Source organism: Oryctolagus cuniculus, chromosome 13 (genome assembly GCF_051225735.1).
Source record: "Oryctolagus cuniculus isolate XC-2025 breed Fujian yellow rabbit chromosome 13, ASM5122573v1, whole genome shotgun sequence".
NCBI lineage: Eukaryota > Metazoa > Chordata > Mammalia > Lagomorpha > Leporidae > Oryctolagus > Oryctolagus cuniculus.
The window spans coordinates 69721999-69735748 of NC_142879.1; the positions used below are offsets into that span (position 1 = coordinate 69721999).

Consider the following 13750-nt stretch of genomic DNA (forward strand, 5'->3'; position numbering starts at 1 on the left):
ATCTAGAAGTTAATGCTCAAACAAAGTACAAAACGAAAGAAAAGGAAAGGCTTCCCTTGTATGAATTTCGGGACTCCCAGCTTAGGAAAACCAAAGGTCTTTGCTCACTGTCTACACTGCAAGCCTTCCTCAACTCACCTTTCATCCCTGTGTCCTTTTTTTTTTTCAATTGTAAAATGCCCCTATGGAAACTCTTCCACATAAATCAGGTTTGTTTTTTGCTGTATTTGCCTTAACCTTTTTTTTTTTGACAGGCAGAGTGGACAGTGAGAGAGAGGGAGACAGAGAGAAAGGTCTTCCTTTGCCGTTGGTTTACCCTCCAATGGCCGCTGCGGCCGGTGTGCTGGGGCTGGCGCACCGCACTGATCCGATGGCAGGAGCCAGGTACTTATCCTGGTCTCCCATGGGGTGCAAGCCCCATGCACTTGGGCCATCCTCCACTGCACTCCCTGGCCACAGCAGAGAGCTGTCCTGGAAGAGGGTCAACCGGGACAGAATCTGGCGCCCCGACCGGGACTAGAACCCGGTGTGCCAGTGCCGCAAGGCGGAGGATTAGCTTAGTGAGCCGCGGCGCTGGCCTGCCATAACTTTTTTTAAAAAAAGACTCATTTTATTTATTTGCAATGCAGAGTTACAGTGAGAGAAGGAGAGAGAGAATCTTCCATCTGCTGGTTCATTCCCCAATGGCCATAATGGCTGGAGCTGGACCAGTCCAAAGCAAGGAGATTTTCTGGGTCTTACATATGGGTACAGGGACCCAAACACTTGAGCCATCTTCTGCTGCTTTCCCAGGCACATTAGCAGGGAGCTGGATCAGAAGTGGAGTAGCCAGGACTCGAATTGGTGCTCATATGGGATGCCGGTGCTGCAGGCAACAGCTTAGCATGTTATACCACAACACCAACCCAACATAAATTTTTTTTTTTAAGACTTACTTATTTTAGAGGCAGAGTTAGAGAGAGGTAGAGACAGAGAGAGAGCGGTCTTCCATCACTGGTTCACTCCACAAATGGCTGCAATGGCTGAAGCTGAGCCAATCCGATGCCAGCAGCTTCTTCAGGGTCTCTCATGCGGGTGCTGGGGCCCAAGGACTTGGGCCATCCTCTGCTGCCCTCCCAGGCCATAGCAGAGAGCTGGATCAGAAGTGGAGCAGCAGAGACCCGAACTTGTGCCCATATAGGATGCTGGCACTTCCCGCCAAGGCTTTAATCCACTGTACCACAGCGTCAGCACCCATATGCCATTTTTAAAAAAGATTTATTTTATTTATTTGAAAGAGTTACAGAGAGAGGTAGAGACAGAGAGAGAGGTCTTCCATCTGCTGGTTTCCTCCCCACATGACTGCAACGTCCAGAGTTTCTCGATCTGAAGCCAGGAGCCAGGAGCTTCTTCTGGGTCTCCCATGTGGGTGCAGGGGCCCAAGGATTTGGACCATCTTCTACTGGTATCCCAGGCCATAGCAGAGAGCTGGATCAGAAATGGAGCAGCCAGGACTAAAACCAGCACCATATAGGATGCTGGCGCTTCAGGTCAGGGCGTTAACCCACTGCGCCACAGCACTGGCCCCCCATATGCCATTTTTTAAACACCACAATTTATTTGTATGAAACATTTTTTTTTTTTGACAGGCAGAGTGGACAGTGAGAGAGAGAGACAGAGAGAGAGAAAGGTCTTCCTTTTGCCGCTGGTTCACCCTCCAATGGCCGCCGCTGCAGCCGGCGCACCGCGCTGATCCTGGCAGGAGCCAGGAGCCAGGTGCTTCTCCTGGTCTCCCATGGGGTGCAGGGCCCAAGCACCTGGGCCATCCTCCAATGCACTCCCTGGCCATAGCAGAGAGCTGGCCTGGAAGAGGGGCAACCGGGACAGAATCCGGCGCCCCGACCGGGACTAGAACCCGGTGTGCCGGCGCCGCAAGGTGGAGGATTAGCCTATTGAGCCACGGCGCCGGCTCTGTATGAAACATTTTTAATTTTGTTGTCTAACCATCACCCCCATCCATCTCCAGAGCACTTTTCATGTTACAGAATGGAAATCCAGCACCCACTAAAGCGTAACTCCACATTTCCACATGCCTCCAGCCCCTGGAAACCACCACTGTGCTTTCTTTCTTTCTTTTCAAAGCTTTATTTAATTGAAAGGCAGAGTGAGAAGTGCTTTCATTTGCTGGTTCACTCTCCTTACAGCTGGGGCTGAGTTAGGCTGAAGTCAGGAGTCAGGAATTCCATCTTCTAGTGCTTTCCCGGGCCCATTATCAGACAGCTGGATGGGAAACGGAGCAGCCAGGACTTGAACCTGCACTCTGATACGGGTTGCCGACATTGAAGGCCAGAGGCTTAACCCACTGTGCCACAACACCAGCCCCGAGTTCAATATTTTTGACTGAAAGATTCTTAGTGCAGACTTCTACAGACAACTGAAAGTTGACTGTGACTTCACAATGACTCCAATGAATGCACCTGTTTGGGGTCAAGTTGGATTGAAGCCTGGAAGGTTAGAGAAACCTAATGAAGGAGTTGGTGAAGAGGCTGAGGAGACGTTAAAAAGCCGTTTTCCATGCTCATAGGGCCACGTTGATAAATCAGAAGAGATCTTGGCAGGCTCTAAGGAGGAACGCCTCATACATGAAGCCCTGGGGCAGCCGTCCCATGGACCTCCTTCCCTGAAGGTCGCCAGGCCTGCAGGCTGGATGCTTTGCAAGAGGAAGGGTTTCACACAACAGCGGAGGCTGTGCGACCCCAGGCCCACCAATTCCCAGCAAGCTGACCTCTCGGAGCCTGTTTCCTCATCTATAAAGTAGCTACAATATGACTGCTCTGTAGGCTGTTTGTATGGGACTCACAGGATGATATATTGCGGCGAGGGTGCGGTGGGGTGGGGAGTGCCGCACTGCACAGATTAACTCAGTAATACAGAACACAATTCCTGCCGCTGCTAGGACTGTCAGTAAACAGCCTTCAAATGCCAGCCTCTTTGGGAATGGCCTCCGCGGCAGAGCTGCCTCCACCAAGGTCATGCCCTTTCCCTGTGACTGACCAACGTGGAGGTAGAAAGCCTTGGCCAGGGGCTGGCATTGTGGCACAGCAGGTTAAGCCACTGCTTGCAAGGCTGGCATCCCATGTACATGCTGGCTTGAGTCCTGGGTGCTCTATATCTGATGCAGCTTCCTAGTAAGGCGCCTATGAAGGCAGTGGAGGATGGCCCAAGGGCTTGGGTCCCTGTCACCCACACGGAGATCCCTGTGGAGTTCCCGGCTCCTGGCTGCAGCCTGGCCCGACCCTAGCAGTGTGGTCAACTGGGGAGTGAACCAGCAGATGGAAGATTCTGATTCTCTCTCTCTCTCTCCGATTCTGCCTGTGAAATAAATAAGTCTTTAAAAAAAGTCATTAAAAAAAGTCTTGGGGACCATTATTCTGGTGTAGCATGTAAAGCAGCCACCTGCAGTACAGGCATACCATATGGGTCATGGTTCTAGTCCTGAGTGCTGCATTTCCTATCTAGCTCCCTGCTAATGTCCCTGGGAAAGCAGTGGAAGATAGCCCATGTACTTGGACTCCAGCACCCATGTGGGAGACCCAGATGAAGCTCCTGGTACCTGGCTTTGGCCTTGCCCTGCCCTGGCTGTTGCAGCCATCTGAGTAATGAACCATAAGATGGAAGGCCTTTCTCTTTGTTAGGAGCCAGGAGCTTCTTCCAGGTCTTCACACTGGGGGCAGGGGCCCAAGTGTTATAGGAGCTTGGAGTTGGGCCTTTGTCTCACGATAAGTAAGAATTATGATGTGGATAGCAAATGGGGTGAGAAAAGCAAGTGAAAGCAGATTTTATGAGAAGCAGACTCCCGCTTTTCAGGAGGGGTCCTCCAGGGTGGGGTCCATCCAGGTCCGGGTATTGGGAACTTCTATAGGAAGTGCACAGCAACTGATCAGTTCTTCTACACAGTTTCAATATGCCAGGGGTCTGCTTTGTTTTTCTCTATGTCTCTTGCATAGGGGTCATGGTTCCTGACCAGTTAGCAAACTTGACCATGTGGACTACCTGTGAGATGTGACAGTTGAGAAGTATTGTTGACCTGGCCAGTTAAGGTAGGTTATGCCTACCTGATGGGATGTGAAGCACTTGAGACATGCTATTGTGTGCTGTGGTCTGGTGTGATGCCAGAACCTAGTTTCTCATATGGTTGCCTATGGGTACAGGACCCACTATGTTCTCTATCAATCATTTTCTTGGGGCAGTGGTAGGTTTTACACAAGCACTTTCTTTCTTCTTCCCACAGAGGCCTTTTGTAACTGCATATTAATCCTCTAATTCCTCACCCAAGTATGTGGGCCTTCTGCCGCTGCTTTCTCTATGGCATTAGCAGGAATCTGAATCTGAAGTGGAGCAGCTGGGACATGAACTGGTGCCCTTAGGAGATACCAGGGTTGCAGACGGTGGCTTTACCAACTGCACACAGTGCAAGCCTCATTGAATCTGTTAGCTCTTCCTTACTTTCTGAGACTGGAAGGATGCTCCAGGCTCCTCCTGTATCTTTCCTTACCTATTTGTCACCAGGCTTTTCTCCCATGAGCCCTGGCTCCTCTTATTGGAGGTTGGTGTTAGAGACCCAACTGTGGGCACTGCAGCTACTCAAAATGTACACTGCGAACCCTGGCTCCCAGGTGATTCTTACACAACCTGGAACGGGGAGCCCTTGCTCCAGCCCCGCTGTGAGGTCAGTCATTCTAACTGCTCTGCTCCGGAGGCCTATCTTTGCTCTCAGAGAATCCAGGGTCTTCCTCAGGCCTCCAAAAAGTTCAGACTTTTATCTGTTCCCCTTGAGGATTGTCATTTCTTGGAATATGGTGGCCCGTGAGGAGAGACAGGAACAGGAATTTTTTTTTTTTTTTGGACAGGCAGAGTTAGACAGTGAGAGAGAGAGAGAGACAGAGAGAAAGGTCTTCCTTCCGTTGGTTCACCCACCAAATGGCCACCCCAGCTGGTGCTGTACCGATCCAAAGCCAGGAGCCAGGTGCTTCCTCCTGGCCTCCCATGCGGGTGCAGGACCCAAGCACTTGGGCCATCCTCCACTACTTTCCTCGGCCACAGCAGAGAGCTGGACTGGAAAAGGAGCAACTGGGACTAGAACCTGGGGTGCTGGCGTCACAGGTGGGGGATTAGCCTAGTGAACCGCAGTGCAGGCCTTTTTTTTTTTTTTTTTAGGACTTTTTGTATTCCTTTTTTATGTAAACCACACAAATGTGTAGAAACTAAAGTGATTTTTTGAACTGAAACAATGGACAATGTGGCCAATGTTGTGGTGTAGCTGGTTAAGTGGCTACTTCTAGTAGCAGGTTCGAGTCCCTGATGCTCGGCGTCTGACCCAGCTTCTTGCTATCTACCTTGGATGGCAGCAGAAGACAGCCCAAGTACTTGGGCCCCTGTCATCCATGTGGGAGACCCGGATGGAGCTCCAGGCTTCCAGTTTTGCCTGGCCCTGACCAGGCTGTTGAGGCCGTCCGGAGAGTGAGCCAGTGTCTCCCCCTCTCTCCTCTCCATCACTCTGCCTTTCCAATAAATAAACAACTCTCCAGAGAGAAAGAAAAAGAGACAATAAACAGGAAGAAATTAAGAACAACAGAGAATGGACCCAGGACAATGGAAGTCCTTTAAAAAACACTGGTAGAAAATGGAAATAAAACACATGTATTTTGGTGCCACAATTTGAAATCCATGTGCCCTGTTTTCATAACATGCATTTTCTATGAACCTTGTGAAGACCCTCTGGTACAAGCAGAACTTTCCATCGAGTCAGGTGCATACTTGGGCCCTGGGTCAGGAGCCTGCAAGCTTGTCCTGTCAAGACCCGGATGCTCAATATTTTCCCCCATGCAGCCTGGGCCACATGCTGCATTGATTCCACTCTGCCGTTGGGGCAGGAAGGCCACCAGAGACAACAGGAACTCAAGGAGCATGGCCGGGACCCAACAGAACTCTATTTACAAAGAGGCTGTCTGCCAGCCTGAGGCTGGGGCTCTGGTCGCCTGCTCTGCTCTAGATGAACATACAACTTCAGCAAAGCACACAGCCCTGCAACTTGGCAAGCAGCACCCCCACCTGAGGAGCGGTGCTTCGGGAGACCCATACCCCACCGCTCCTGCAAATGGGCAGAAGGTTCTGCCAGCCTCTCCCTCTGTACACCCTCCTCAGTGTGCAGAACGGCTCCTTTTGTTTTCTTGAAGTGGCCGGTTTTGAATTGAGTTGCATAGAGTCACCTGTTAAGACCCATCATTTGCCATCCCTGTGTCATTGCTGCCCAGAAGGGAACTGCTTGAAGGCACGAGGGGAGATGTGATCTCTTCATGGATTCTGGGCAAGCGTGTGTGTCAGGAGCAGTCAGCTGTCTTGGTTGCAAACATCAGAAGCTGACCCAGACCCTGAGAACAGCAAATGGACTTTGTTGTTTGCAGATGTTCTGGGGCACAGGGATTTGCCCCAAATGAGGCTGGGAGCCAGGGGTGCAGAGCGGGTGGGCACAGTGCAAAGGGACAGACTGGGCTATGACTGTTGGGATCTGTGAGATCTCTAACCCCCAGCCCTGTCCCTGAGGCCCCTGTGCTGGGGACAGGCTCTGCTGGATGCAAGCCTCTACTGGCTGCCATAGAGGTGGGGAGAGAAAGGGACACTTCTGTCTCTGTGGCTTGGAGGCCATGCCTGAACCCACACATCATGGTGGAGCAGAGATGGGCTCCAGGCCATATCACGTAGCAGTGAGGAAGAGGACAGCGCCACCATCAGGACTCATTGCAACTCCCGGCGAGTGTTGACCACACGTCTGACTTTCATGCTGGCCTGCATGGAGATGGGACCCCAACCAGAGCACAGCAGAGGGAAAGGTAGTGAGGCTGGGGCTGGGCGGTCTTCCTTCTACAAACATTCATGACTTCGGTCCCCTAGACACAACAGACTCATCACCTGGCATTAGGTCAACCTCTGGCATTAGGACCTGACTAGTGGTGGGTCACAACCTCCACTTTTGAATAAAAGAATTTAGTGAGGGTGGACAATATACACAGAGGTAATGAAGCCATTTGGCGGAGCTATCATTGCAGTATAGCTGTTAAAGTCACTGCCTGCAATGCCAGCATCCCATATAGGCACTGGTTCAAGTCCCAGCTGCTCCACTTCCTATCCAGTTCCCTGCTAATGGCCTGGGAAAAGCAATGGATTACAATCCAAGTGATTGGGCCCCTGCTACCCATGAAGAAGGCTTGGAAGAAGCTCTTGGCTCCTGGCTCCTTGCTCTGGCCAGGTCCAGCCTTGGCCATTGTGGCCTTTGAGCAGTGAACCAGTGGATGAAGATCTCTCTCCTCTCTCTCTCTCTCTCTCTCTCTCTCTCTCTCTCTCTCTCTCTCTCCCCCTGTCTCTGTAACTCTGCCTTTCAAATAATTAAATACATCTTTAAAAAAAGTATCTGGGTACAAGTTCTGTCTCAGCTCCTGACTCCAGCACCCTGCTAATGTCACCCTGGGAGGCAGCAGGTGATCACTCAAGTAATTGAGTCCCCGTCACCCACATGGAAGACTCAGATTCTGAGTTTCTGGCTCCTGGCTTTGGCCTGGCCCAGCCCTGGCCATTGTGGCCATTTTGGGATTGATACTGTAATAGAAGATCCCTTTCTCTGTCTCTCTGTAACTTTGCCTTTTAACTAAATAAAATAAACCTTTTTTAAAAAAATTCCAGCTCTACTGGAATTCAGTGTATGTTTTTGAAATATAACCATGGTGGACTGTAAGAATAATCATTTTTTAATGACCCAGTAGATTGGCAGATGTCCTAAACAGCACTCTGGTCTCAGATTCAGCCATTAAGTCATTCGGATCTTGCTGAGGAGTCCATGAGAGTATTTTAGGCATGGAAAGCCAAGGCATTCTGGCAAAAAAAAAAAAAAAAAAAAAAAAAAAAAAAAAAGAAAAAAGAAAAATCTCTGCAAGTGAGATCCCAGCAGAAAGAACAGGCCATCAAAGAAGGAGGTACCTTTCTCTGAAGGGAGGAGTGAACTTCCACTTTGACTATGACCTTGTCTAAATAAGATCGATGTCTCTGAACTCAAAAGGCATCCATAGCCTTGGCAACTCATGACAAGAGCCTAGGGAGATTACTGACACCATAAACAACAGTGTCAATTTGTTAAGTCAACAACAGGAGTCATTGTGCACTTACTCTTCATGTAGAATCTCTGTCCTTAATGTGTTGTTCAATGTGAATTCATGTTATAACTAGTACTCAAACAGGATTTATACTTTATGGTTCTGTGTGGGTGCAAACTGTTGAAATCTGTACTTAATATATACTAAATTGATCTTCTGTATCTAAAGATAATTGAAAATGAATCTTGATGTGAATGGAATGGGAGAGGGAGCGGGAGTTGGGAGAGTTGCAGGTGGGAGGGAAGTTATGGGGGGGGAAGCCATTGTAATCCATAAGCTGTACTTTTGAAATTTATATTTACTAAATTAAAGTTTAAAAAAGGACACAGTTAAATCAGAAGTCTGTACTGAGTTGGGCAGAACGTGTCCCTGTGTTGGCAGACCTACAAGCATCAGGACTGATTTGTAGGGGATGGCTTGAGCAGCATGGAACTTCACAAACCTCAGGAGGCTGGTCCACTTCATGACGCCTAAGGAAGAGTCGGGCCCTGCAGCCGCGGAAATGATGCAGGAAGGAAGCCAGGAGCCCCCAGCCTCCTAGCTCTGCCCCTCTCTGTGCTGCTGCTTCATCCCTTTGGCCAACAGAGCAGCTTCTCCTGGTTCCCAACACTGGTAGCAGCTGGAGTTCCCATCTCTCCTTGCCAAGAGGGCAGTCCGACTGCAGCATTTGCTTAGTTTGCACTCTGCATTGCTGGGGATCAGGGATTCTGCCCTTCCCTGATTACCCTTTAATATTATCAGCTTCTTCCTTAAATAACACGAGCAGTGGCTAATAGTCCCAATTGTGTGTGTGTGTGTGTGTGTGTGTGTGTGTGTGTTGGGTAAGGCAACCACACGGAAGGGAACTGATAAAAGTAATTGTGGTCAGTACATTCTGAATATTAGACAACATGCCTCTATTAACAATAAACTAATCTGGACTGGCATTGGGGTACAGTGTGTTAAGCAGCTGTCTGCAACCTAGGCATCCATTATTAGAGTGCCAATCTAAGTCCTGCTGCTCTGCTTCTGATCCAGCTCTCTGCTGCATCTGAGAAGGCCATGGAAGATGGCCCAAGTATGTGGGAAACCAAAGGTTCTTGACTTAGGTTGGCCCAGCCCTAGGTGTTGCAGCCATTTGAAGGAGGAATCAGTGGATAATTACCGTCTTGGGGCTGGTGCTGTGGCGTAGCGGGTAAAGCTGCTGCCTGCAGTGCCAGCATCCCAGATGGGTGCCAGTTCAAGTCCTGGCTGCTCCATTTGTAATCCAGCTCTCTGCTGTTGCCTGGGAAAGCTGTAGAAGATGGTCAAAGTCTTTGGGCCCCAGCACCCATGTGGGAGACCTGGAAGGAGCTCCTGGCTCCTGGCTTCGGATCGGCACAGCTCCAGCTGTTGTGGCCAAGTGGGGAGTAAACCAGTGGATGGAAGACTCTCTCTCTCTCTAACTCTCTCTGTCTCTCCTTCTCTCTCTATGTAACTCTCCCTTTCAATAAAATAAATAAATCTTAAAAAATAGAATCTCTCTCTCTCTTTCAAGTAAATAAATAAATAAATAAATAATTTTTATAGAAAGCCAATGATCCTGGGACTGGCACAGCAGGTTAAGCTGCCTGCTGCAATGCCGGCATCCCATGTTAGCGTTTCAGTTGCAGTCCCAGCTGCTCTGCTTCCTGCCCAGCTCCCTGCTAATGCACCTGGGAAGGCAGCAGATTTTGGCCCTAATATGTAGGTCCCTGCTACACAGGTAGGAGACCTGGATGGAGTTCCTGGCTCCCAGCTTCAGCCTGGCCCACCCACAGCTGTTTCAGTTATCTGGGAAGTGAAACAGCAGTTGGAAGATCACTTCTCGCCTCTCTCTGCCACTCTGCCTTTCAAATAAATAAATTAACAAGTCTTTCTAAAAAATACATTGATCCAACCCAGACTCCACTTCTGGGTAGGTACCTAACAGAATGGAAAGCAGAGTCTCAGAGGCATTCAGCTTCCCACGGACACAGCAGCATCATTCACCATAGCCAAATGGTGGAGGCAACCCAAGTGTCCGATGACAGAGGCAGATGGATGACAGAGGGGATGAACAAAACGCAGTCTATCCATAGTGGAATATGATTCAGCCTTAAAAAGGAAGGAAGTTCTGACATATGCCACACCGTGCACCTACCTCGAGATCGCTATGTTAGGTGAAGTAAGCCACTAGTCACAAAAGGACAAACATCAAATGATTGCCCTGAGATGAGGATCCTAGAGAAACTGAATTCACAGAGACAGGCAGAACGGTGGCTGTCGGGGATGGAGAAGGGAGAATGGGGAGTTGTTGTTAAGGGGACAGAGTTTCCCTCGGAGGAGATGGGAAACTTCTGGGACGGATGGAGGGTGGTGACAGATGCAGAACAGAGTGAGTGTGCTTAATGCCACTGAACTCTGCAGTAAGGATGGTTGAATTGGGAGCTTTTATGCTGTATATGTTCTACTACAATAAAAGAAAAAACCATAGAAAGAAAGGGTGGCGGTGAGTGAGGAGTTTGAAGCATGGAGAATGAGCAAAAGCCTTTGGTTTTCCCAAGTGGTGAGTCCCAAAATCAGTCCTTGGAGTTTCACTCCCACCATCTCACAGGCACCCTCAGGGACTCAAACAAGCTCCCTCTCATTCCTCCTCACTCCAGAGACTTCCTGGACACAAGCCCACAGTCACCCACTCACTGGCACCTGCAATATTCGCACAGCCACTCTTCCCCTCATTCCTTCAACACAGAGACCAGGCACCGGGCTACCACCTGTGTGTGCACACTCACACAATACACAATTGTCCAGCCCGCACCTCTCAGCTTTGCCTGGCCACCTTTCCTGCCTCTCCCAGCTTCAGCCCAAATCCTCCCCATCAATCTCCATCGCCAAATATCTACTGAGTGACTGGGATGTGCCAGGCACTGTCGTAACCCCTGGCAGAAACACAACTGAGTCAGACATGGTCTTTGCTTCCACGGAGTTCAGAAGTGAAGGGGGGGTGGGGGCAGAAGGCACGACACAAAAATCTATGTGCGTGGAGTGAGACCGGCCCTAGAGGTGAGAGAAAGCAAGGGTGAAAAGGAGAGAAGTGCAAGGGGACACAAGAAAAGGAGAACTGCCCCCTGGAGTGGTGAGGAGAGAGAGGCACGGGAGAACAGGGTGCCTCACAGCAACCTTGAAGAAGTAGGGAGATTGTTCCGGACAGGCAAGGTTGCTCACCAGAGCAGGTGTGTGAAGGGTGGTTCCAAGTGTGACGTGGCCAAGCGCACAGGCTGGGACAGTGGGGGGTGTAGGGAAAATGGGCATGTGGGAGCCACCCTTTGGTGTCATACAAAGTGATCTGCAATTGATGTAGTGTTCTATGATGAGTAGTTCAGGATGCCTTTGGTGGCAAGAACGCTTCAAAGTCAACTCTGTAGGCTTAGCCAGTAAAAATAAACATGTTGCCTCTTATAACTGGAAGTCCAGGGAAGGGGTCCAAAATGCTCACTGGTTATCAAAGTTTTGGATTATTTTCATCTGTTCCCTATTCTATCCTTATTATTTTGATGACTCCTTTCATTTTTGAAGAATGGGTATAGTGGCCCCAGGCATTGCATCCTTGAACAACATCATTCAAAGGCAAAAAGTAATTATAACTCTTCTTTGTGTGTTCTGATTATTTTTATGATTTACTTTACTTATTTGAAATAGAGAGTTACAGAAACAGGTAGAGACAGAGAGAGACAGGTCTTCCATACACTGGTTCAATCTCCAAATGGCTGCAACAGCCAGGGCTGGTCCAGGCTGAAGCCAGGAGCCAGGAACTTCCTCAGTGTCTCCCACATGGGTACAAGGGCTCAAGCACTTGGGCCATCCTCTGCTGCTTTTCCAGGGACATAGCAGAGAACTGGATTGGAAGTGGAGCATGGGAAGTGGAGATGGGACTCGAAGTGGCGACCATATGGGATGCCAGCGTTGCAGGCCTGGGTTCTAACCTCCTGTGCCTGCCCTTGTGTCTCCTTTAAGGGATTAGAATCCTTTCTTTATATTTGTTCCTTTGTAAAAACTAAGAACTAAGAAACCTTTTCCCAAATCTCATACACCCCATAAGGATCCTTTCTCCACCACATCAAGTTCACACACCCCTTGTTAAATCAATGATTAGCAAGGGGACTTACTTAACTGAGTTGACTCATCAAGCCCTACCCCAGGGGCTGGAGATGGGTCCAGATACACATGGCTGGCAGAAAACTGGATGACATCTCAGCTCTGCTGCCAGAGAAGGGAGTGGCACGTGCCATTGCTGTGCTGAGCCCTGCTTGTGGGCTTTGGGTGGAGGGACAATGTGATCTGATTTGCATTGTGGAAAGATGACTCCGGAAACAGTTCACAGGATGCTAAGGGGGAGAAAACGGGCACTCCCGACAGGGAAAGCAGCATGGGAGGGTTTGAAATGACAGCCTCAGCCATAGCAAATGCAGAATGCAGGAATGGACACAGTGGACCTTGTTGAAGACACAGAAGCAGCGGAGTTAGATGTGATGGTGAGAGGAAGAGAGGAGGCCAGGGTGACCCCAGAACATGAGGGGTACTCTCTTTTCTCTGCCGATTGACCCCACCAAACCTACTCTGAGGACCCCTGAAAGAAGGTGTTTCCAAGGCCATAAAGACCCCACTGAGAATCAGTGCCCAGGTTCCCCAGATGTGCGGGATGCCTCCTGCCAGCAACTCATCTCCCTGGCCCTCCCCTGCGGGCTCTCAACCCCACTCTCCTAGAGCCTCCGGGGGGTTCCTTCTCAGTCTCCTTTGCTGGTTCTCTTCCTGTCCTTGATGTCTAACTCTGTGCACGCTTTGCCTTCTCAGACCTTCTCTCTTCTCCCTACGCCTTCCCGAGGTCAGAGAGGGAGGTGTCCGTGAAGTCTCTGCAGGTGCAGTGGCCCTGGTTTTGAGCACCAAGTTCTCGCTCAATCTCCATCCACTCTTTCCTGAAACTGTTCTGACATGTGCCCAGGGACGGAGGAGGTGTGGGCTTTCCAATCCTTTCCACTTTTTCACATAAGACAAGCAGCACAGTGTAAATCAAATCCTCATACCCAGTAGGTTATGTCTGGTAAAAAAAAAAAAAAAATAAAAGAGAGAGAGAGTAACAAGTGGCTTAACCTGCTGCATCACCACGGCTGCCCCATAACATACACTATATTGTTCAGCCTAAACAAGGAAGGAAACTCTGACACAGGCTCTGAGGTGGATGAACCTCGAGTTTATGCTTAGTGAAATATGCCAGACACAAAAGAACAAATGCTATCTAATTCTACTTACATGAGGTGCCTAGAGTAGTCCAATTCCTAGACAGAACATGGAATGGTGGCTGCTGGTTCTTGGGAGGTGTAATGGCAAGCTATTGTTGATGGGTGCAGGGCTCAGTTTTACAAGCTGGAAAGAAAAAGAGCTCTGGGGATAGGTAGCAGTGGTGGTTGTGCAATGTGAGGAATGCATGCAATGCTGCTGAACTGTGCACTTACGGATAGCTCAGACCGGAGTGGGAGTTTCGCCTCACTGCTAAAACACTGCATTCCATATCCGCCTCCAGCTTCCTGCCA

At 49.6% G+C, this 13750-nt stretch overlaps 1 protein-coding gene across 1 annotated transcript in view; it reads left to right on the forward strand.

Moving 5' to 3' along the window:
- Positions 1-3984: 3984 nt before the first annotated feature.
- Positions 3985-13750, forward strand: part of LOC127488881 (phytanoyl-CoA dioxygenase, peroxisomal) — a 36412-nt gene continuing 26646 nt past the window's right edge. The window contains exon 1 of the mRNA XM_089312327.1: positions 3985-4079. The gene's annotated coding sequence lies outside the window, so the exon portion shown is untranslated. The remainder of the gene's footprint in view (positions 4080-13750) is intronic.